This window comes from Suricata suricatta, chromosome 5, assembly GCF_006229205.1.
Source record: "Suricata suricatta isolate VVHF042 chromosome 5, meerkat_22Aug2017_6uvM2_HiC, whole genome shotgun sequence".
In the NCBI taxonomy this organism is placed as follows: Eukaryota; Metazoa; Chordata; class Mammalia; order Carnivora; family Herpestidae; genus Suricata; species Suricata suricatta.
Genome location: NC_043704.1, coordinates 88,336,464 through 88,363,149, shown reverse-complemented (window position 1 = coordinate 88,363,149; position 26,686 = coordinate 88,336,464). Strand labels below are relative to the sequence as shown.

The 26,686-nt window shown below is 38.0% G+C and overlaps 1 protein-coding gene across 2 annotated transcripts in view; it reads right to left on the bottom strand.

Moving 5' to 3' along the window:
• The window catches only part of TBL1XR1 (transducin beta like 1 X-linked receptor 1), a 176,140-nt gene that overhangs the window by 145,837 nt on the left and 3,617 nt on the right, over positions 1–26,686 (bottom strand). Inside the window, exon 1 of one of the 2 annotated variants that reach the window (XM_029939855.1) lies at positions 26,506–26,524. The exons of the other annotated variant lie outside the window; for it this stretch is intronic. The gene's annotated coding sequence lies outside the window, so the exon portion shown is untranslated. Of the gene's footprint in view, positions 1–26,505; positions 26,525–26,686 lie in introns of those variants that run through there. 2 annotated transcript variants of the gene reach the window in all.

Genomic DNA, 26,686 nt, shown 5'->3' with positions numbered 1-26,686 from the left:
AAAGACCCAAACACAAATATTCACAAGTAGCTTCATTTCTAATAGCTCAAAACTGGAAACAATCCAAATGTCCATCAGTAGGTGTGTACATTAATAAAAGTATGATATCCCATACAAGGGACAATACTGATTAAAAAAAAGGACTAATTACTAATACAGGCAAAAGCATAATGAATCTTAAAAACAAAAGGCACAAAAGAAAACAGCATAAATATTCCTTTTTATTGCTGCTGCAACAAACCACCACAAAGTGAGTGGCTTAAAAGCAACACAAATTGATTATGCCAAATTCGGTAGAAGTCTGACACAGGTCTCACTGGACCAAAATGTGTAAGAGCAGGACCATATTCCTCTTTGGAGGCTTACAAAGGAGATAATTTCTTTGATCCTTCCCGCTAAGAGACACAGCCTTACTTTTCGGCTACACCATCCCTCTGACCATTCTTCAGCCTTCTTCATCTCTCAGACCATGGGCTTTAAGGACTCAAATAATTAGATTGGACCCACCTGGATAATCTCCCCATCTCAAAGCCCTTAATCACATCTGCAAAATCCCTTTTGCCATGTAAAGTAAAATATTCACAGATTCTGGGGATTAGAGTATGGATATCTTTGAGGGGCTTTTATTCTGCCTACCATAAAATGGAATGAAATTCCATTTGTACAAAATTTTGAAAGCAGGGCAGTTAATGTGGAACACTGAAAAGCACATGAGTGGCTGCCTGGGCTAAGGGGGAGAGTGGGAATGACTGCAGCTGGGGAGAAGGAAACATTTTCTGTAATGAACATGTGCCTTGGCTTGAATTGTGGTGGCTGTACAGATATATATATATTTATCAGAACTGTGAATTAACCATTTCAAATTACTATATGTTATTGTACATAAAGTATACTTCAACACAATTTATTTCAAAAGTCATAAATAATATGGTATACAAGGTATTTTGTTTTATTTTGATTACGTTACCGCCAACCGGACCCCCAAAGGCTTTAACAGGTTTGCCCATAACCTCGATCCTCTAACCTACCTTTCTGATACACCTCAAGTTCCCACCACGGCACTGTTCAGTAAAACGCTCTATATGACTTGGGAAGAAATAATATTTACCACTAGAGAACTGAACACTTTTTACATGTTATTTCTAAAAAAAAACCTGTTGCAAATTACATTTCAAATACGGGAATTTACAACAAGGCCACAACTCTGGCCATGATAAATTCCTAAATTACCTATTATAGATTGAGGACTCGGAATCCTGTGTGCTGCTATAGTGTTGCTTCTAAGAGTTCAGAAACAGTAACAGAAGCTAAGAAGCCAACTAACCTGTGTGCAGGTGTCATTAGGAAATCATATAAAGCACTTGAAATATTTCGGTGGAACATCATTAGTTTAAAGAAAACCAGACAGCCACTAACAACCTCAAGGTTATATCAACCCCCCAAAATAACCTAACTTAACATCAAATTAACATTTTCTTCTACACGTAACTCAGTATAAATCATGAACAGGAACACCCATCCAATGGGCCACACTTAAACTGAGACCACTAAAAGGACTTACCTCACCACCTCCAAAACTATAAAAATACAAAATCGTCTCTAAAATTAACATCAAAAAGCCTCAAATACGGAGATAGCCTGTTAGAGCTCTAGATCCCCTGTTCTAAAATGTAGAAACAACAGGAAAAAAACTCTTTTTTAATTCCTGTAGTGACAAGGATGAGTTTACTTATGCGGCACTCAGTTGGATTTTCTCAAGGGGAAAAGAAAGAGAAATCAGTTTCCATCATGGGTTCAAAATGCTAGGCCTGATTCCTGCTACTGAGGAAAGTAAACAACTCACTTCCAAAACTGAATGAACAAGCCTCTTGAAATTATGTCAATTCTCTAAGGCTAAAAAAAATTCCTTCTAAAATGGTAAGTAATTTACCACTCACAGTACAATTTAGAGCACCAATTTATGAAAATAAGGACCCTCTATTTTAAAATAGAGCACGTTCAATACTGTTATGAGAATTGCATGATTTATTAAGAAGAAAAACTATGTAAAGTCAATATATATAATTTACACACATATAAATGACAAGTCTGATCAAAATAACTTCTTGAAAATATGAAGACATAAAATTCTCATCACATTTCAGCAGCATGAATTCTTACATCTGCTCTCTACTTTCTTAAAATGAGCATTTATAACACCTCTTCCGAGCACAAAGGTACATTAGTCCTTAACATTCTAATGAGAAAAGGAGAAAAGAAAAAGTCACCAATATAAATGCAGAATTATAATCAGTGGTAAATATTAAGAAAAAGTGCCAGTTCCCGTGATACCAAGAAAGTCCTCTGTAAGCAATTAACACTCGTGCAGCCACCTTGGGGCAGAGGGCTTGGCACAGACTGATGATGACCATTCATGCTTTTAGAAACTACGCAGCCCCAAACTCAGCTGGCCGTGCTGCTGAGTTTTAAAGACACTAGTTACACATCTTCATAAGAACTCAGTATTTTGTTTCAGTAAAAGTTAGTATGTTTATCTCTTTATCAGCAGTCAAGGTCACTGATACCACCCCATGGGTTCACATGTCTAACCTCACAATTTAGATCTAATGTAACTTAATAATATTAAGTAGTGGTTAAGGAGCTGGCTAGAGAGCCATATTTGCCTGTAATCCTGAGTACATTACTTAATCTGAGAAAAATAAAAAATATGAAGAGGGAAGAAACAAAAACAGTGCTTTTCTCAGGAGCTTACACAAATAACATATAAATTAAAGAGTTGCTGGAAGCTTTGTTTAAGGATTTGTGGACTAGGTAAGGATTATGTGGTCTGCAGAGAGAAAGGAGAATGAAATAACGTCCGGCACAGACTCCACTGAGTCCCTAGTTCCCCCTGGGTCTCTAATTCCAGGCTATATCCCTGCACCAAATTTCAGGAGATACTTTCCAATAAATTCTTTTTCATTGCCTCTCAAGTAGTAGGTTTTATTTGAAACTCGTAAGTCCTAAGTCAAACAAGTCTAAAGTCTACAACATTCTAGAATCCTTAATAAAATTATAAATGTATAATTAAGTATCAAATAAGCAATCTAAGTTAAACAATAATCTTACATACATATATACACACACAAATCCATCTAGGGATTTTTTAATTTGATAAATGTTTTATTTAACACCATAATTTTCCATTTGCTATATATTCTAAGTTATGCTTTGCTGTCTTTCTATTCTGCCTTCCTATTATGTCGATAACCCAAAACCAGTTCCTGCCTTTCTCGCTTTTCATGTGGTTATTTAAGCTAGGCTATGTGCCCTCTAGGCTTTCTTTTCCCTAAAACCCTTGCTGGAGAGATTTCTACAAGCAGTGGGCAAACATTATCTCCTGCATCTACTTCACATGTACCTTATGAACATGTTAGGTTAATTACATTTTCAATTAATAAGATACAAGTCAAAGACCTTGAATTCAGTAGTAAGCATGTATAAACCTTTGTAAGAGATAATTATTGTAAAATGACCATCAGCACCAGACTGATTCCCCCAAGTTCCTCTGGCCGAAGCCATGAATATCCAAATGGCAGTCAACAGTTCAGCAGTTTGTTTTCCCCTCTCTTTTAAAGTTGTTTTTTGTTTGTTTGTTTGTTTGTTTGTTTGTTTTGAGAGAGCGCGCACAAGCAGGGAGGGGGAAAGTGAGGGGAGAGGGGGAGCGGGAGCAGGGGACAGATCCCAAGCAGGCTCCACGTCCTCAGCACTGGGCCTGAATGTGGGACTGAACTCAAGAACCATGGGATCATAAGCTGAGCCAAACCAAGAGTCCAATGCTTAACCAAATGAGTCACCCAGGCACCTCTATTTTCCCCTCTTTGGAACTAAATTTTAACACATACACGTATACATACACACACATTCACACACACCACAGAGTATAACTCAGCTTATTAGCCATAAAAAAAAGAATGAAATCTTGCCACGTGCAAGGATATGGAGCTATGCTAAGCTATGCTTGCTATGCTAAGCAAGATAAATCATTAAAAGATAAAAACTGTATGATTTTACTCATATGCAGAATTTAAGTAACAGAACAAATGAGCAAAGAAATAAGGAAAAATGAGAGAGAAAGGCAAACTAAGAAACACTCTTAACTAGAGAGCACAAACTGACGGTGACCCACAGGGAGGTGGGCGGGAGACGTATACAACAGGTGATGGGGACTGCGCAGGGCACGCGCCTCGAAGAGCACTGGCGCCGGGGGCCACACGGATGTGCTCATCCCTCACTGTGCTGCACCCACGAAACTACTATTACACTGCATGTTAACTAACTAGAATTTAAATAAAAGCTAAGAAAAAAAAAGTTTCCCCACTAATATTCTTCAGGCAAAGAAGACAATAGAAAAACACACTAACAAGTCAAGAAGTGACCCAGGAGTCCTATTCAAAATGTGAGAAATTAGGGGAAATACTTTAACCAATTTACTGCATCTATATTTCCCTACTCATTTATCTGGAAGTACAGTATGTAATAGAAATAACTAAAGCTATAAGTTTAAGATAAAGACGCGAAGTGGTCAAAAAAAAATTGGTGTCCGTTTAATATTTTTCCTATTTTGGGGGAGTACACAAAGTAACAACATCTTATGTTTGGTGGCACATTAGATTCACTGAAATATTCACTGAAAGTAACCTCAGAATGAACAAGCAAGACCTTTAAAGTACACCACAAAACTCAAAAACAACTGGGAAACCATGAAAATTTTAATCAAAATTTTTTTCTTAAAGTATGCTTATTTTGGGGAACCTGGATCTTGATTTCAGCTCAAGTTATGATCTCAGTTCATGAAGACTGAGCACCACATCAGGCTCAGTGCCGACACCTCAGAACCTGCTTGGAATTTTCTCTCTCCCTCCCTCTTTCTGCTCATCCCTTGCTGGTGTGTGCACGTTCTTTCTCTTAATATAATAAATAAACATAAAAAATAATAAAGTCTGCTTGTTTGAATTTTTGCCAGGATATCAAAAGACACACTGCAAATCAATAAGCATCTCTGGGGCACCTGGCTGGCTCAGTCAATAGAGCATGCAACTCCAGATCTTAGGGTTACAGATTTGAGCCCCATGTTGGGTATAGGGATTACTTAAAACCTTTAAAAAAAAAAAAAAAAGCAAACTCTTATCACAATATTTTTAAAAAAACAAAAAAATTCCTCAGTAGCCCAGTCAGTTCAGCATCCAACTCTTTAGTTTCAGCTAAGGTCATGATCTCACGGTTCCTGAGTTCAAGCCCTGCATCAGTCTCTGTGTTGCTGGTGCAGAGCCTGCTTGAGATTCTCTCTCCATCCCCCACAATGTCCCTACCCTGCTCTCACACATGCACGAGGCGCTCTCTCTCTCTCAAAATAAACATTTAAAAAAAAAAGTTCCTACAGATCATTCTAAGACCCATCACTCAGTTAAAGAATATATATCACCAGCAAATGCATGAAAAGGCACTCAACATCATCGGTCACCAAGACAAGTCAAACTATCACCACAATGACATACTACTATACACCCACCAACTAAAATTAAATGGCTAAAACTAAAAGGACTAACAGATATGAAATGATAGCAAAGATACAGAGCAACAAGTCTCAAACACGGCTACGGGAAGTACAGATTCGTACAATCACTTTGGGGTACGATTTTTCAGTATTTACTAAAGTTAAATAGACATATACGTATGCCCTATATCCCATCAATTCCATTTCTAATATGTCAAAAAGATGCAGGTACTCAAATCTTCCAAAACAATACACAGAAATATTAACTGCAGTTTTATTCAAAACAGCCCAAAGATGAAAAACCCAAATATCTGTCCTTCCACAAAAAATAATAGTGCTATATCCATATACATAGCAATGGGTATAAAAAAAAAACCTACTGCTTGACACCACAGAGATGATGCTCACAGTTTTACTAAACTACTCTGTATGGTGAATACAGGTCAGCAGATTGTTTCCTTTTGGTGGGAGACAGACTGGAAGAGAGGACAAAGATGTCTGCCAAGTGGCAGGAAATGTTCTGTATCTTGATCTTCATGGTAGGACATGAGTGTATATTCCAATACAATTTCATGGACATGACCAATTTATGGTAGAGAAACCAGAAAAGTGACTACCTCAAGTGGGGAGAAGGGAAAACTCAAGGAAGGGGGGGCCGGAAGGAACTTCTTTCTGGGTGATGGAAATGCTCTGAATCTTGACTGGGAAGAATTATATCATCATACAAAGCTGTCAAAACTCACCAAAAACTATACTCTTAAAATCTGCCCTTTTGAAAGTAAATTATACTTCAACTAAAAGAAAGTTTACAGTTACACATTTAAAATCTATGTACTTGGGGCCCCTGAGTGGCTCAGTCGGTTAAGCGTCTGACTCTGGCTCAAGTCATGAGCTCACAGTTTGTGAGTTCAAGTCCTGTGTGGGGCTCTGTGCTAACAGCTCAGAGCTTGGAGCCTGCTTCAGATTCTATGACTCCTTCTCTCTCTGTCCCTCCCCTGCTGGTACACTCTCTTCCTCTCTCAAAAATAAATAAAACATTAAAAAAATTAAAATAAACATTAAAAAAAAAACTTTAATGTATGTACTTTACCGTATGTAACTTATGCCACAATAAAAAAAAATGGTAGAAGAATCCAAAAAGACAGTTCAATAGAAGAAATGACTCAAATATATAAAAGATACTCAAGCTCACTCAAAATAAAAAATAAAAAGAGCCTGGCTAGCTCAGTCAGGGAAGCATGTGACTCCTAATCTCAGGGTTCTCGCCCCAGGTTGGGCACAGAGTTTACTTAAAAAATAATTTTAGAAAGATGCTAAAATACCATCTTTACTATCAGATTAGGAAAGAGCAAAACCTTTAGCAACACTATGTTGGCAAGAGTGTGGGCAAAGAGACTAGAGTTGGGAGCAGGAGTATAAAGTGGGGCAGCCTCTGTGAGGTCCGTCTGGCAGTAGTTATCCTACGTGCAAAAGTACACATCCTTTGATCTAGCAGTTCTACTTCTTGTGATTTATCATCAGATATCCTTGCATACATACACAATGATAAATGTACCAAGGTGATTCACTGTAACACTGTCTGTAACGCAACAGAATGAAGCAACCTGAATATCCGTCAACTAGGAAAACCAGTTTAATTACGGTATATTAATACAGAGGCCCCTGGGTGGGGCTCAGTTGTTGAGTGTCTGATTTCAGCTCAGGTCATGATCTCACAGTTCATGAGTTCAAGCCCCACGTCAGGCTCTGTGCTGACACCTGGGGGCCTGGAGCCTGCTTCAGATTTGGTGTCTCCTCCTCTCTCTGCCCCTCCGCCACGTGAGCTCATTCTCTCTCTTTCTCTCAAAAATAATAAACGTTTAAAAATTGTAAACACTTTTAAAAAGTATCAATAGGGGGCGCTTGTGTGGCTCAGTTGGTTGAGCGTCTAACTTTGGCTCAGTCCAACTCTGGCTCAGGTCATGATCCGTGGGTTTGAGACCTGCATTAGGCTCTGCTGACAGCTCAGAGCCAGGAGCCTGCTTCAGATTCTGTGTCTCCCTCTGTCTCTGCCCCTCTCCCACTCACTCACTGTCTCTGTCTCTTAAAATAGAGACATTTAAAAAAAATTTTTAAAGAAAAAATAAAAAGTATCAATAGTCTGAACTGAAGTTATTACAACTATACAGTAAATATTCAGCATTACTTTATCCAACCCTGATAAAGACATATACATGTAAGACATACAGCTATAAAAACATATGCCCAACTATCTCTATAACCAGTTAATCATCTTAAACTAAGCAATTAGCTTTTTATCATTCTGTCCTCTGACCTTCCATACAATTTATTTTCCCTTATTAATTCAGGTATTCTTGAATCCTGAAATTCAAATGCATATTTACATACATATACATTATATATGTCCTTTCCAAAAAATGAAAGCTCCATTTCGACTGTTAATGCAATGATGGCATTTACATTTTATTATTTTCTAGGAGAATACGGATCATTAGCCAATGGAGGAAAAAAATGGGGATTTCCCACTTCAGTCTGTTCAAACATCAGAAAGGACTGACTCCCGTGGACAGGAATTTCCTTAAAGACTTTAAATCTAAAGTTATGCCTTGTATAATCATCACTCTAAAAAAATAATTATATCCACCTACAACCAAAAAATAGCTAAATCGCTAAATCTTACAACTATTCATGCTTTAAAAAAACATTATTTTGACATGTTCAGATAGTAATTATTTTCTAAAAATATCAAATTCACCTTTCAGTTACATTTCTCCATGAAATATCATTAAAGAGCCAAACCTAAAGAGTCATGCATATGTACTGAATAAAAACCTGTAACAGGACAACTCTCCCACAGTAGAACATCTTGGAAACTATGCCCTGCATACACAGCAGGCAGCACCACTGAAAAACAGTAGGTATTCTAACTGGACGTCAACAAAGACAGGACACACATTTCCAGTAATGTGGAGTGAGCCTACAATTTTTCAGTTGGTAAAGTACAGAACCTATATCTACATAAATGTTTCCAAAAACTAATCCTTGCCCTTTCCTCACTAGTCAAAAAAGCCAGCAGCTCTAAAAGATGTAAGAAACTAAGATCAAGATCGCGAAAGAGCGGTGAATAAAAAGATCAGAAGGTGTAAATATCCAGTGATCACCTCAAATCTCTCCACCTATTCACTTCCCTTCATTCTCGTTATCACACCCTAGTGAATGCCAAGTGTGGTCTCCAAGCCAGCAATATCAGCATCAGTATCACCTAGGAATCTACTAGGAATGCAAATTCTGAGGCTCCAACTCAGATCTAATAAATCAGAAGCTCTGGGGGTGGAGTTGAGCAATGTTAGAACATGCTAGTAAGCTCTCCTAATGATCCACATAAAGTCTGAGAACCACTGAAACAGTTCTCAATTAAGACTTTTCACTTCTCAGCTCGGTCACAGCAATAGCCTCTTGGAAGTCAACATACCCTCCAAGGTGCTATCAGGATGGCATGATTACATTACCTTCCAACTTGAAGTCCTTCTAAAGGTCCCTTAACTTTCCAAAGCCTTAGCTTACCCACAAGACTCTCATGATATAGATCCTGCCACCACTTCCTCCCATCCCCTCCATCACCACCCCACAGTCAGGTGCTTAGCTATAGATCTAATTCATAAATTATTAACCCTAGTGATCTTTACACTGCTATTCCTCTTCAGGGACCGGCTTCCCTTCCTCCTTTCCTCTACCTCCCAACTCAACCCCCCATCTAGCTAAGATGTAGTCATTTCTGAAGACTCAGTCCATACTCTACCTGGCCCAGCAGTGGGTAAAGCACTCCCTCCCATATGCTCCTAAAAACAACCTGTGTAATCTTGACTGAGTTCTTATTATTCCCTGTGGAGTTGTGCACAGTACTTGGCATATAATAAGCACTCAATAAAGTATGTTGGGAGTGAGGAGAAATCTGTTCTTCTTATATGTATCTAGACTCCTTCATATCAAAGGTCATCTTATGTGTCTAAGAATGCTGGCACGTACATATCTTTAAAAGTTTGCTAAATGAATAAATGGAGTTCAGAAGCCTTAAGAAATTTTTGTCAGAGAATCACAAGCCAATAATGATACTTTGTAAAATACGTATAAAGATATTATTTCTGGGGTGCCTGGGTGGCCCAATCCATTAAGCATCTGACTTCAGCTCAAGTTATGACCTCACACTCTGTGAGTTCAGCTCCATGTCAAGCTCTGTGCTGACAACTCAGAGCCTGGAGCCTGCTTCAGATTCTGTGTCTCCCGCTCTCTGCTCCTCCCCCTCTCATGCTCGCTCGCTCTCTCTCAAAAAAAAAAAAAAAATTAAAAAAAATTTTTAAGACATTACTTCCCACATTAGAAAAAAATGTTGTTGTGATGTTAATAAAAGGAAGCCAGGGCTTCTTGGAGCAGTAGCTTATTCCAAGGCCAGGAAAGGGAAAATACAAGAGGAGTCTGGAGCGTCTTGTTTAAAAATAAAAGGATGGGTCATGTCTGAAGGGCACAAGAGCCGGAATGAACTCTCAGTGGCCAATGGTAGAAGCGCTTGAACAAGTACAAAATAAAAATCCACAAGTCCACAATTAACATAAATAATTGAAAAATGAGGGAAAAGGAATAAATCTGCATGGGAAAAAAGTTCAATTAATACACGTAGAAGACATGAAGGAACTAGAAAATCCCCATGAGACCACCACAGTAATGACTGCTGCAGACAAGATCCCCCCAGTGAATGCTACAATTACGGGGTGAAACCTACACAGCTTCAGAATATCTCCCCCAAAGAATTCTTTTATGATTTTTTTAAGGTTTATTTGAGAGAGTGCCATGCACATGCACACACACCCCCAGGAAGAGGGGCAGGGTGGGAAAGAGAGACTCCTTAGTGGGCTGCGCAGGGAGGCCATGACTGGAGTTGAAATCAAGAGTCAGGCTTAACAGATGGAACCACCCGGGTGCCCCTCCCCAAAATACTTATTACGGTGGGGACTTTAACATATGTCCACAAACTCTCAGATACATTTACATCCGGGAGATGGAACTTAATGTCCCTCACCTTGAATGAGGGTTGAAATTATAGATTCACTTCTAATGAAAAGAATATGGAAAATGGAAAAACAGTAATTTCACAGTGAAAGAATCTACCAGACATGACTTAAATAAGTGACAAAGATTAACACCACCAGTAATAATTGACAGTATTATTGTATGTGAATATTGATAAGTACCTCTGAATGCTATGATACAGGAACATACTTCACCTGCATGGCATTATTCTGCTATCTATCCATAATTTCAGTCCACATTAAAAATACACAAACCAGTATTCTTCAAGGTCATGAAAAACAAGAAAATCTGATAAACTGTCATAGATCAGAGGAGATTAACAAAACAACTAAATGCAACGTGGGACCCTAAACTGGATACTGAACAGGAAAAAAAAAAACATTAATGGGAAAAGTTAGGAATATCCAAATATAGTCTGTTAGTTTAATATTATGATAATGTTAATTTCTTACATTTGCTAAATGTACCATATAATCTTATTATGTAAAATTTAGTTTTGTTTTTTATTTTATCTTTGAGCGAGAGAGAGAGACCGCGTGAGCAGGGGAGGGTCAGAGAGAGAAGGAGGCAGGCTCCAGGCTGAGCTGTCACAGAGCCCGACACGGAGCTCGAACCCACAAACCGTGAGATCATGACCTGAGCCAAAGTCGGATGCTTAACCGACTGAGCCACCCATGCTTCTAATGACTTTTATATTAATGTAAGATCCTTAAAACAGTTTTTTATATATAAAGTGATTACGAATTACATAGTGATTAATCTAGAATGCCATAAAAATTACACCCACTAAAAATCATGAACTGGTTACACTATACCAATCCATTTTTCTTGTGACTATTCTCAAATAAGCATCTAATTTAATTATCCCTTGGTTAAGGTACCATGATGACAGGGGGTTCTCCATTCCCATGCAGCAATTTCCCCCTCCTTGTCTTGCCATCCAGCTTTTGTCCATTAGCTATTTGGATTGTCAAGCTAATTTCCCATCTCTACAGACCCCTACTCTTCATACCCTGGTTCTCCACAAGAGGAGGAGCAAGCCAGAGAGAAAACAATTTGGATGCTTAGCTCTCTTTAGTATCTCTCTCTCCTGAATTTCCAAATGCTTCCTTTCAGAATTCAGAAATGCAGTCTAGCTTGCAATACTCTCGGAATTATGGGGTGTCATTCTCACCCATCATACGAGCAACTCAACTTTCTCCCATCCAGAGCTCAGTCCCTTTCTCTCCAAACTGTCACCTCACCGCTCATGCACTATGGCATCCAGGGCTGAAACGTAATGCTGCTGTTCTCCTTAAAGTCCTTCACAAGTTTCCTGTCACAGAAGAATGTCCAAACCCCTTAACATAGCAAACAAGTCACTTAATGATGCGACCCCTACTTACCTTTCCTGTTCCGTTCTGTTCTCACCACTCTACAATTTACAAACCATATGCTATACTTTTTCAAAAAAGACCAACTTGTTTGGCATCTTTATGCCCTCCACTCACATATCTGTTCTTCACTGTAAATTTTTTTTAACATACACAGATTCTCAATTAGTAGTTAATATGGGCCATACTTGAAATGTATTTCAGTAGTTAAAAAATTACTCAAAATACAGCATTTTCTCATTCTACTTCAGAGACATACGTTTAGTACTATTTCAAAAATGTGTAGCACACAAAGCTAAAACCTAAACTCCTAAAAATTTATTGACTAGGACATTCACCAATCATACAATTAAAATAAGAGCATTAAAGAAAAAAAACTGTCGTAATTATGTTTGTTGCTGTTTTTTAGTTTTCGCTACAGTGAAATGGGACATAACAAATACACCTAAACTCACTGATTAATGAATAAAAACAGACGTTTCTTCTTCAGATATCTAAAAAGTATTTTCTGAGAAAAATGTGTTCAAAATTGAAAAGGTGTCAGAGAAATGTAAATGTTTTCTTTAGAAAAAAATAATTCAGGTAATAATTAACTTGAAAAAAAAGCAGTACTGTATATTTCCCACTTCATTTGACTGAACACTAACTTAATTTTTATTTATTTTTGAACGTTTATTTATTTTTGAGTGAGAGAATGAACACATGAGCAGGGGAGGAGCAGACAGAGAGGAAGGCAGAGGATCAGAAGCAGGCTCTGCACTGACAGCTGAGAGCCTAATGTGGGGCTCAAACTCACAAACCATGATATCATGCTCTGAGCCAAAGTCTGAAGCTATATCGACTGAACCACCCAGGTCCCTAACTTAAGTTTTAAATTATATGTGTCATCACAGGGTCAAAGAATATCAGATGCAGAAGAGACCTCAGAGACCCAAAGGTGAAGTAACTGAAGTCCACAAAAATTAGTATCTCTTGGGTCACAAAAAAGCTTTGTCTACAAGGCTAACAATTTTCTTATTTTAGTGAACTGATGAAGTATTGCTCAAAATAACTTCAAAATATACAACTTATTAATTTTGCTATATGCTAAAATTACTTGACTATCTAGTTAGGACAAGGGTAGTTATCTTCTTCAAGGTTTAAAATATCCCTAAATTATATATATATCATTAACCTGTTGATAATTTTCTAACAGTTGCCCTGAAACTTAGGCTTCCATTAGCTGTTAAATTAGCAGAAACAGCGTTAAAAACAAAACCAAAATAAACAGCATGAATTTTCTTAGTATGTAACTCATATAAAGAAAATAGAATTCATTTGAACACCCATATTAGTTATAGACAGCATACATAAAATTACACTTACTACCACGAGGAATCCCAACTTCTCATTTTAAAAAATACATATTTAAAATGTCAAAAACAACAAAGTATATGCTAGTTCCGGTTGAAAGAGAATTTTATATGACAATCCATCATGGATTAAATGCACAACCTTCCTAACTATAAATGGATATACATTTTAGTGTGGGGGAGGGGAAGAGAGGCTGTCTACCCAGCAGCTCCTTGGTTTACTCAAATGTCATTCCCACTACTCCACTGGAAACAGCCACAGTTTCTAAATGGCCTCTGGCCATGGTGAGCACCTTCCCAAACCAAACTCATCACTACTTTAAGATCTTTCCAAATGAGATAAAGAGGTAGTCCCTTACTCTACAGCAGGGGAAACAAAGGATAAAACCTCTGGCACTGACAAGTTACATTTTCCACCAAGTGAAGAAAGTTAATCTTTTGAAAGAAACTAACCTCCCCACACACACACACACACACACACACACACACACACACACACACTCTGTCAGCAGAAATTTCTGGTAATATTCAAATGGCTCTAGTTCTTGTGCCTAAAGCCTTGCAGACTCCATGCTCCTCCCACAGTTCAATCCATTTTGGGATTCAACAAATGTTTTTGGCTTGAGCTAACTTGAACTCAATTTCTACTGTTACGCCTACGGGTTCTAATTCATATACCAACCTCAAGTTACCCAACATTAATCACAACAGAATGGCACAGGTAAATGAACTAAAAGCAAATTACAGAATCTCCTTAACCTGTATAAAACATAAATTGGGAGTATCTAGCTCTCATCATGTAACTTGAATGGAGTATGTATGTTAACGTAAAACGTTAACTTCTTAAAATCTAACATTTGTAATAGAAGCACATATTCAAATTTGTTTATCAATTATCCATTTACCTGTTTTTCTAGATGGATTTAAATACCATCTGCAGTAGTTCCTCCAAGAAAAACAGAGCACTCACATACATATCCCTGGGATTCCAAACAGTAAATGCAATAAAACCTCTTCTGACCCTCCCCTAAATGCTGATTTTTAATGAATTATTTCCAGTATTCTACTGTAAAGATGAAACAAATGAAAGCTATCAGCTAGTTACGAAAGCATTTCTGATTAAACAATTCACTCAAATATTTACTAAACACCTGCCGGTCCTGTTCTGTGTCCTGGAGTGACAAGACAGAACCCATCCCTGTTCTCATGAAGTGTAAATTCCAGAGGTGAATAAAACAAACAAAAAGAAACAATGATCAAGGCTTTTTTGGAGAGAGATATTAAGTGTTATGAGGAAAATACGAGGGTCTTGCAACTGAAAAAGGTTAAGGAGTGAGCAGCCATTTCAGTGTGACCTCTCAGGTGGCGGCACTGGAATTGAAATCTGAATGACATAAAAGAATTAGCCATATGACAATCTCAGGGCAAAGCCTGAGGCAGAGAGCAAAGCAATTAAGGCACTGAGACAGGAACAAGCTTGTTGGGGGGAGGGGAGCTGGTATAGCCGGGCACAGTGAACAAGGGGAAGAAGGGTGATGTGAAACAGGATAAGCCTTGGGAGGTGGTCACAGAGCAGATTACAGGGTGGGGGGTTCCTCACAATCTAAGGAAGGACTTTTGGATTTTACACTGAGTGTGATAAAAAACCCATAGGATAGGGAATCGGGAAGGAAACCCACATTTAGTGAGCATCTTGTACAGTGCCAAAGTAAATGTTTTATAGGATACATAGTGGAAACATTCTTATTTGCCAACAGATGCATTTGTGTAAACTATACTATATGCATTTATCAAATTTATCAAAGGTCATTAGTATGCGGTTACAATTTTTTTAAGTCACTTTTCCTGTTACTACCAGTTCTCACTTATAGGAAGCCACCTCTACGTTGATTTGTCAGACCAAATGAACCAACCAATGTTATCTACTATAGAACATACATGAGTCATCTAGAGGAAAATGCAAGAAGGGCAAATGAGACTAGATGAAAGAAGGCAGTCAGCTATTCATGAGTATAGGACCCAAAAAAGGCAACAAAACATGTAGAGAAGCACCAAATTAGAAAACATACCCACATTCAAAAAGCAGAGGGTCCATGGATACAATTATCTACTTAAAAAGTATTCTCCTATAGACAAGTAGTCAAAGGTTAAAAAACACAAAAGCTCCTAAAGTAAACTCTGTCCTTTTCATTTCATAATACCTTGCCTTTTTTTAACAACACTTAGAGAAAAGTAAAAGTATTATCTTTTAAATGCACCACCCTTGGTAACTTTTTAAATATGCTGAATTATAAAACATTTGTAAATACAAATATTTATTAAAATATCAGTGACATCACTGTCAACTACCAGATGCTAAGGATAAAGATGGGTGAAACACAACTGCTCTCAAAGAAGGCTTTGCCTAGTGAGACAGGAGTCAACAAATAACTCAGTCAAGGAAAGGTCTATGCTAAAAGCAAATGATTAGTGGTCACAGGCCAGGGTGTCAACTTAATAAAGAGTGTCACAAAAAGAAGCTTAATCTTCAATCACATGGTATAACTTCAGCCAAAATGCTGTGGTACATTGGTTTTTAAACAGTATAAGACAATCTATACAAACTTCTTCTCTAATGAAACAGAAAAACCTTAGTATGATGATTATTCTTTTGTTACTATTCTTTATGAGACGCATTCAGGGTTCTTAATCCAGAGCTGCTGGCAGATTAACCCTCCAAAAGCATCTTATATTCACATTTATTAGCAATCAAATGTCCTTATTTTGTATCTAAATTTGAATGCACACTTTGGGGGATTAGAACTTCAGAATCCTAATAGAGCCTCAGAAAACTACCTAAAGAAATTAACACCAATAAATATGACTACCTCTACCATTAAGAATGACAATTTGATTCTAATTTTGAGTACTGATTCTAAATCTTTAAAACTTAGAGAATTGTAATTCTACACTACTTAAACCACTATTTTTTAAATTTAATAAAATTTTCAATTCAGAAGTTTATAAAAGTATGGTTTTAAATGAAAGATTATAGAAATTGACTATACCAGCTACTAAAGCAATTATTTCCTTAAAACTTCAGTATTTTGGGGCACCTGGGTAGCTCAATCGGTTGAGCGTCTGACTTCAGCTTGGGTCATGATCTCACAGTTCATGCATTCGAGCCCTGTGTTGGGCTCTGTGCTGGCAGCTCAGAGCCTGGAACCTGCTTCTGATTCTGTCTCTCTGCCCCTCCCCTGCTCATGATCTATCTCTCTCTGTCTCTCAAAAATAATTAAATGTTAAAAAAAAATTTTTTTAACTTCAGTATTTTTGCACATATACATATCCTGTTATGTCATATATATTTCTCAGTGAAAGTCCAAGTCCAAGTCTGCATAACCTGCAACATGCATATTTGAAATTGCTGATCCATACAAGCAGCATCCACTAGGGCCCCAGAGAGGAATGTTTTATTTCCCAGAGACCAGAGAAAAGGAATGAAAAGTTCATTCTAGAAAGCAAAATGACTACTTTTTTTTTTTTTTAAGAAAAGCAGTAAACTGGGGTGCCTAGGTGGCTCAGTCGTTAAGCGTCTGACTTCAGCTCAGGTCATGATCTCACGGCTCATGGGTTTGAGCCCCACACATGGCTCTGTGCTGACAGAGCCTGCTTTAGAGTCTGTGCCTCCCTCTCTCTCTCTCTGCCCCTCCCCCATTCATGCTGTTTCTGTCTGTCTCAATAATAAGTAAAAACATTTAAAAAAAAAAGTAGAAACTTATTTTTTCTTAAAATATCAGAAGTGACCAAAAACAGGAAAAAATTTCTGTAAAACAACATATAGGGATGCTTGGGTGGCTCAGTCAGTTGAACATCAACTCTTGGTTTCAGCTCAGGTCATGATCTCATAATTCTGTGAGTTCAAGCCCCACAATGGGCTCTGCAATGACAGCACAGAACCTGCTTTGGATCCTCTGTATTCCCTCTTGCTACCTCTCACCAGCTTGTACTGTCTTTGTCTCTCTTAAAGTTAAAAAAAAATAATAATAACAAAGGTACACAGTACACATTCTCTTTTTATTTTTTTAAGTTTTATTTTTATTTAAGTAATCTCCACACCCAATACGGGGCTGGAGCTCAAGACCCTAAGATCAACAGTCATATGCTCCTCAGACTGAGGCAGCCAGGCGCCCCCACCTTCTCATTTTAGAGTGAGCCACCAAAGCTCAGTCACAAAATGCTGTCACAGCCCTCTGAATTGGGAATTCTAGCCATCCAGTTCTCTGCAGTTCCCACAGGAAGCCCAGACAGGTGTACAGGGGGAGTATCACTTTCCTGCCTGTCCCTACAGCTGTTACTGCAGCGGTTAACAAAGCCACCAAGTAGTAGCGAGCATTACTTCCCATGTGCCAGGCCCTATGGTAACTGCTTTACATAGATTCACATTTGAATCCTCACAAGTGCTCTATGAGGCATGTATTAATTACTCCTGATTTCCACTTTTCAGACTGGAAACAAACTAGAATGATTACGTAACTTTCCAGAGCCATACACCTAATAAGTAGGGGTGACAAATGAGGTTTGCCAGGCTCCAGACATGGAGCTCTTCGCCACAGCGACATACTGCAGTAAGAGTTAAGTGCCTAAGATCAGACACGTACCCTGCCTAGTCCTCTTATCACTAGAGAGAGAGGCACTACTCTCAGGGAAGCAGGTCACACTGTCAAGTCACACTGAAGCAGAATTAAAGGTATAAAAACAGGCGCTACCTTTCTCTGAGACCTTCCAGGTTAAGTTGAAAATGCAGAGCACAACTAGAAGACCCTTTAGAGTAAACTCAACAGCCAATGAACAATTGCAAGTGACACCAACTTACACATACATCTAAATTCCCAAGTCGTGGCAGGATCCTGGTAATATCAAAACCTACTGTTCCACAAATCTTATTATTCCAAGACCTAGCACAACTATTAAAAATCGACTACTAAACTATGAGAAACACAATTTTCACCTGATTTCCAAACCCTGACAAAACACCTTTGAAATCAGACAACACCTACATATATCTATTCAACCAATATCTCCTTCTATAAAACTTGCACTGAATTAATTTCTAATTATCAACTCTGAATAGAATTTGAAAATCCCTGTCACTATTACTAAACTCAAGTGGTCTGCTGACCCAATCATGAAATAGACCAACACTTTTTAATCAAACTCAGCATCTCTAACTTTGCCAACAATTCTGACAAATTAAGTGAAGAAATATACACAATTCCAGCTCTTCAAGAACAGTCTGAAAAACACGGGAAGAATTAAATTTTTTCTCTTCTTCTGTCTGTCCAAATTGAAAAAAAAATAGAAAGATTATGAATTCTTAACTGGATTCCTTGATTTTTCACAATCAATAAATACTTTTTAAAAAAATGGTAGTAATACTAACACAGCAAGATTCAAAGAGTCCAAAAGGTTATACAGGAAAACAGATGCTCTCACATCTGACCACATGATCTCCCCATCCCAACCTCACCCCCTAAAATCACCGTTACTAGTCTATTGTGTATCTATCTGCAATCACCCTAAACACACAAAACAAACATACATGCACACAACTCATACGCTCTCCTGTCCTGTTTGTGCCCTTACCACCCTTCTCCCCTTTTGCAAGCTAAAATGGCAGCAGACTACGACAACCTCTGCCTGTTTCTTCACTTAAATTTATCTCTGAGAACCTATAAACACTAACAAGAAAGTTACAAACATTAATTGTAAACAAATCTGTAAAGGAACACTTCACACAGAACATCTCTCACCAGATGTTAAAACTGGTGACCTCTACTAGAAGGATAAAAGGAAGGCCAAGGTCAAAGTAATCCCCCAACCATGAGGGCCTGTTAGTTTTCACAAACTAGGAAAACTATTTCCCTGACACAGTAACAGACTGCAATCCTAACCTCAGTCCAGGATCTCACAAAGGTACACTGTTTACTAAAGAAGACAGAAAGGTGATTTAAAGAAAACCCATCACGGGGTGCCTGGGTGGGTCAGTTGGTTAAGCGTCCAACTTCGGCTCAGGTCATGAGTTCGAGTCCCGTGTCAGGCTCTGTGAGGACAGCTCGGAGCTTGGAGCCTGCTTCTGACTCTGTGTCTCCCTCTCTCTCTGACCCTCACCCACGCAAATGCATGTTCTCTTGCTCTCTCTTTCTCTAACAATAAATAAATAATAAAAAAAATTTTTTTAAACATCACTTCAGTGGGAAAAAATTTAAGTAAAAAAGGTGCCTAAGAACTATACTAGAGCTACAAATAGCATCTAAAAATCCATGCGTGTATGATAAATTCTATCACGTAAAAGAACAATTACACAGAAAAAAAAGACATTAAGGAAATTCATTCATTATCTATTTCCATTACCTTATTTCAGAAACCCAAAGCAGATGACCCAATTGCCTTATATGTGAGTTAACGACATATCTGATAGCCGAAAACTAGAAATGGAACAAAATTAGTACACACTCTGCCCAATTAGCTTGTTCGAACTAAGAGGAAAGCATAAAACACCTCTCCCTAACCCATAAGCTGTATTCTATTAGCAACTGAAGGTAACTAACAAAATATACTATTACTATAAGTTCTCTGGAGGTGTTTGATAATGCCAAATGTTTTCTATTATTCTATGTAAGGCTATAGATTTTTTAGCTTTTACTCTAAATTAAGCAAATATTCCGTGCAGATCGCCCTTAAAAAAAAATACATAAATGACAGAATCTCCAAATTTTAACACAGAAATTGACTATACAAGTACTGCTCGGAAGGATGAACTAGCTTTGCATAACACTTCATATGAACCTCTTAAGTTGCATTTCTAAAAACTCACTGATTTACCCATGTAACTATGGCTTTGCAAAAAATGATAAAAATTCATTTGCTTAATACTTAATCCATATTACAATACGACCCACCATTCAAGTGGGTACATACTAACAACAAAAAGCAAATATCCACTCAACTGATTATCTCATTACAATGTCCTAACACATAATGTGCTGGAAAGGACACAATGGGAAAAAAAAAAAAAATCAAAGAAAGAAAAGCACTGATACCACCTTTGAACTCAGACAAAATAAATTAGATATCCAGAAGCACACTGATACCTAGTTCCTAAAAAGTAAAAATTATTCATTACTTTTAAGGTATTTAAAATTTTAAATATCTTATTAAAAAAAGAAAAGTTTGAGAGTCCAGAGTATAATTTTAAATGAAAGAGAATTACTCTATTAAGATCCTGGAAGGATCCATCTCTGACTCTTGCTTTCCATGTTCTCCTCTGTTCTGCCTCATGAAAGAAACTTACAATTGCTTAAGAGGTAAACAGATGGCAAACTCCTCAGTTTAAACATTCACTACCTAGTCTTCCTCATTTATTCTTCAAAGTATTCATTTCACATAAATCTTTCTTTAATCCGGATACTCTTTGTATTTGCTGAAATTTAATTGTTGATCTTTCAACATGACCTTTGCAGTCTGTATTTAATTCTAAGTTAAGAATATAAGCTCTTAGAAAGCAGAGTGACAAGCAACTCATTTTGTTTGATGCAAATAAAATCATGCTGAAAAGCTCATACTTTAAATATTTAAAAATTCCAAAGGATGTAATACCAAATTAGTTGCTTTAGAATAAATTACCCAGGTTGTGAAGACTATGGCACACACCTTGCCATAAAAACCTACTGAAGAGACGGTTATGGTTAATAACTTCCTTCTGGTAGACTGAATCTACTTACACTTATAACAGACACATTCTACAGTGAATGTTAATACTTTCACAGTAATGACTCAAATGAGACTCCAATGTGGTCAAGATGCTGTCACAAGAGAGTTAAAAACACAATCTTATTTAGGCACACTACAGAGACAATACTGAGCAGGAAAGTCAGAGAGATTAAAAAAAATAAAGTCCAAGGGCACTTGGGTGGCTCAGCTGGTTGAGCATCTGGCTTCAGCTCAGGTCACGATCTCACAGTTCATGCGTTTGGGCCCCACATCAGGCTCTGTGCCGACAGCTCAGCACCTGGAGCCTATCTTCGGATTCTGTTTCTCCCTCTCTCTCTGACCCTTCCCTGCTCACTCTGTCTCTCTCAAAAAAACAAACACTAAAAATATTTTTAAAAAAATAAAGTCCAAAATCTTAAGTTTCATTACAACTGGCACAATTACAACAAAATAAAGCCAATTTAGTATGACCTGATTCCCAAACAGACTAGGTTCCTCAACCAGTATCATGACCACAATTCCAGGACTAAGATTTTTTATCTTCCTTGTCAACACCAGTAGCATTAAAATTCAAGTTAACAGTTAAGTGCTGCTACAGTACACCTAAACCTTGAAGGCCTAACTCAAACAAAAGCTTCTGCCACATCATCAGTAGTACAGGACCCATCACTGCTTATTTTACCACTGGCCCTTGCAGAAACAATCCAATGTGACATGAAAATGGTATGATACATAAATCACAAATTCTGCTAATACCGGGGGGAAAAAGGCCCTTTCCTTCAAGAAATGTAACATGCAGTTGGGGCCTATGAGACACAAACGCATGAAATAATGAATAATTATGGAGTTTGTGATACTCATTAAACACAAATGGTATCTCAGTGAGGAAATATCCAGAGTCAAGATTGCCAGAAAAGGCTTCAGAGAAGGTGGACTGAAACTAGACTATAAAAAGGACAAAGAGAAGAACAGTGTGAGTGAAAGCAGAGGAGTAATGAGTATGGCAAAACTGCAGTATCTGATAGGCAGGCCAAAATCACAGTTTGGGGGAAGGGAGGGAAATACAGCTGAATAGGTAAAACAGAGCTTTAAAAGCCAGAGTGAAGCTTATGAACCCTATCCAGTTGGCAAAGGGAAGCCATTATGGGTTCTCCAGCAAAGGAACTGACATGATGAAACCAGTATTTTAAATAAATGACACTGCCGAAGAGATACAGAAGACAAAATGGAGAAGAAAGGCTGCTCAGAGAAACGTACTAGAAAATTAATGCAATAATCCACAACCAAAGACCATTCATTCAGTCTTTCATTCATTCCCTGTGAAGCAGTAGACTGCTAGCTAAGAACACTGGCCGACAATGAGACACATTGGGCCTAAACTTCTCTGTGCACCCCTTACTACCAAGCCTTAGCTTCTCACTGTTAAGATCAAGGTATCAGCCACTCAGATTGTTGAAGTCCCTGTCAAAGCAGCTGTGTAGTCCTGACACATAAATTCTATTAGTAGCTAACATTACTGCTGAATTAAAAATAGTAAAAATGGGAAGTGAAAATAAGACAATGCTTAGAGATATTTCAGAGCAACAGGATTTCCAAATAGAACTGTCTTGACAGCACTGAAAATATGGAACAAGAACACAGGTGAAAGGTCAAGGCTGCAGAAAACAATCATCCACTTAAAGTCATCATTCCAATCTAAAAAGGAGATCCTACGTACTGCCAGATCCATCCCTGAAAAAATAAATTCCTTTATTTAAAGAGTTGGAAAATGTTTCAAATAGTGGGAGATTTTAAAAGTCCAAGCCCAAATAACAAAAGAACAGCAATAAAAGTCATTCAAAAGAACCAACACCGAGGGTATCTCCGTGACTGAAACATCCGGCTCTTGATTTCAGCTCAGGTCATGATCCCAGGGTCATGAGATGGAGCCCCAAGTCTGCTTGTCCCACGGTGTGGAGACTGCACACATACACTCTCATTCTCAAAACAAAACAACAGCCCTAGCACTGTCACTACACAATGTAGCTTGCTTGACATTGTTCCTAGTTTTAAAATCAAATCTAATTCTTCAAGTCTTCAATCACAACTTCAAGAGCAAATTAATTTTATTTCAAATATTTTTCAGGAAATAAAGTTACCAAATATTTTCTATGACACGCTCCCACTAAAATAAAGACAGAAAATGTAATGCAAAGAAGCAAACTTCAAATCCAAACCCAACATCATCATCTTCAACAGCTTACATTTCCATGATACTTGTACGTCAAGTACCATTCTCAGCACCCTACACATATAATTCTCTTGATCTTCTCAACTGTAAAGAAGCTGACAGTCCCCATCACGCAGAAGAGGAAACAACAAAAAGAGTTACCCCCCCAAGATTTCACAGGTAGTAAGGGATGGAGCCAGAGTTTGAACCCAGGCAGTTTACCTCAAAGACCCCTGAGGGACCACTATCCTACACAAAAAGACTTAACATGACATTCTTACACAAGTTTTGAGGAATATGTACTCTGAGGATGAAGATAGACATACTCTTGTTTGCTTTCCCTTCTTAACTTTAGGCATGGAACCAGATATTCTTTTTTCTACTGGCAGGACTTGGAAAGACTACTTCACCGCTGTCCATCTTAAGGTAGGAAACACAGCAGTTTGCAAGAAGATTGCATTTTATTAAATGGTGCTAGAGAGTTAAACACAACGATGTAGGGCTCCTATGAATTTCATTTATCCACGCAATTATCTGACCCAGTTAATCGAGATGCCCAACTCTAGAATTATAAACCTGATTTAAAACACTATGATTTTTTCCTGAGACATCTAATGACAAACTGACAAAACAGCTGGAAAAATTTGGCACAGCTACACTCATCTAGAAAGAGTACAGACTAGGACTTAAGACCTACATTTGAAACCCAATGCATCATGTGATCGTTCTGTGGCCTTGGACAAGGGAATTAACTTTGCGCCTCTCTGTTTCATCAGCTGCAGAGTCCAGGACTAACCACTTTATAGGATTAGCCAGAGGTATACATGACACAGAAAGCACCTCACACCTTTCCTAGAGCATAACCCAAGCAAAGTCTTTTTCCTCTGGCTCTACCTAACAGGGCAATTAACCGTACTCTCATGGAGTCAATCCTGTAGGTGTCAGAGAGCAAATCTCTCCACCATCAGCTTTTTTTTTTTTTTAATTCAAGTTTCTGGTGGTGACAGAACAGGAGATACCACCATGGTGGTCTCCAAACTGGACCATTCTCTTACTAATTCTCTACTACACAGCCCTGGGTCCTTACCCCTCTACACCATATAGGGACGTATAAACGTCTCCGTGTTAGCGGATTTCTTTTTTTGCATTTCAGTGACATACTACAAATGTTATTTGTGAAATAAGTCAAATTCACATATACTAGAAAAATACAGTCCCACAGTGCCAATATTTCTGCCATCTCGCTCCCCTGACTTACTGCCACTCATATTCCTTTCATTTCTTACATAAAAGACACAGGAATGGAATAAACCCAACAAATTACTTCTACTAACTTCATCAAACTCCATCAAGTCAGAAATTCTTTGTAGTAATACTGTTGGGGTAAAGCGTAGAACCCGTGTGTCAGCTACTCGGCTAACAGGGCTGTACTTAAACTTCATCGCTACAGATGAATAGACGTACTTACTCAACAGGTTGTCGTTCCAAAGGTTCATTAGACCCATCTCTTTTTGTCAGTAACCCCTATTTTTATATTAAGCTTTTGCTCTTTCTGCTTATTACCTTGAAAGGCTCTCAGGAAGTAGTTACTTATTTTCCTGGTAGGCACATATCATGATAATCATGATAAACCTTAATTAGATGTTGAGAACACGAGTAACAATAAAAAATCCGTGGACACGCAAAAAGTTATTAAAATGTCTAACACTTCCTTTGAGGCAACAATGCAAAAATACAAGGAAGCCTCCACTCCATATACCACATGTGTCTCCCAAATAAATAACTAAAGATGGTATATGCAAAAAAAAAAAAAAAAAGGCTTTTTATAAACTGATGGTGAGCTTTGCAACAATTTTTAAAACATCAACAAGTCCATTAAGTTCTGGAACAGTAAGGAAAACTTTTTCCATTTACATATGGTTTTCATCCTCCATACAGTGTACTGTTTTGCCCTATAGGTCTCATTCTAACTACTCAAATAGCAAAAGAGATAGTTATTTGTGGATCTAATGGCTGTGGTTATATAGATCACACAATGCATTACAGCACACATGAAAAAAAATCCTATTCCAAACAAGCAGAAAAACCACAATTTCAGAACAAAAAGTATAAACACACATCTCACGCCTAACCACTCACAGGCATATTTTCTTTCTGCCACTCTTCCTTCACAGGTAAATGCTAACTATTTCTAGAACCCTCAATGATGATTTCTGAAGCTCCTATGCCATGAACTCCCATGACACAACCCAACATACACACTGTTTTCATGGAGACAAAGCTGCCCTATTTCCCTAGACTACAAACTTATTAAAACGGTGAGAACAGAGAGTCCCAGGAAATAAGAATTACTAACATACACAATGTAGCACGGGTTTTATTTAACAAAAATGAAAATGAACCACACTGAGAAACCCAAAAAGTCACTCACTGTAGCTTCAATGTGTAATTAGTACATTTTTTATGATTTGCTTCAGTAAGTAGATGAAAACACCACAAGGGCCTTATACTATACAATCTGATAAAGGAGTCTTTGGGAAAAATGGAGGAGAAAAATGATTACTTAATTACATGGGGGTGGGGGGAGGGCAGGCAATTCAGACCAGAAACAAACCATCATTTCACCCACCACAGTTTATTAACAAGCTTATTTACATCAGCATAAGGTTCTTGTTTGGAAAACAAGGAAGCCAACAGTAAACTTCCTAAATAACATAGGTACTAAAACTCTTCACCTTAGTGCCTGCACAGTCCAAGATTTTAAGTAAACTCCAGACACAGCGAAAATCTAGTTTTTAACTAGGTCCCAGCACTTGTCATTTGTAATCACCAAATTATTTTAGAGAACGTTAATGAGGTGACTTAGTAACAGGAGCATTCTTTAAGAGCCATTTCAACAGCAATTTTACAAGAAGCACCATTTTCACAACCTAAATTTAATCTCGGTTGCCACTGCAAAGTGATGCCTCTTTCAGCAAATTAGGAACTTCCAAAAATACTGAACATGTTAACACATGCATGGTTTCCCTCGAGCTGCCATTTAAGATTAATAATTTCATTTGAATAAAAGTCTGCTTCTGTTTAAAAAAAAAAAAAAAAGACATCGGTTGCAAAGAGGAAGTTACCGAGAAACCACCCTCACAACGTGGCCTTTACACTGTCAGAAAATAATGTGACTTTGTGCCACCCAAAACTTACCAGGAAGCTGGCAATAACTTTGCCAATTCTACACTTCTGAACCCAACTTCAAAGAGGCTCTAGCAAATACCTCCTTAAGACGATAAAAGGCACTAAGTTACAAATAAACACGTCCGGGAGTGCGGCCCCGCGGCCGCGCGCCCCTCCCCCTCCGGCGCCCCCGCCCGGGACGCGCGGCCCC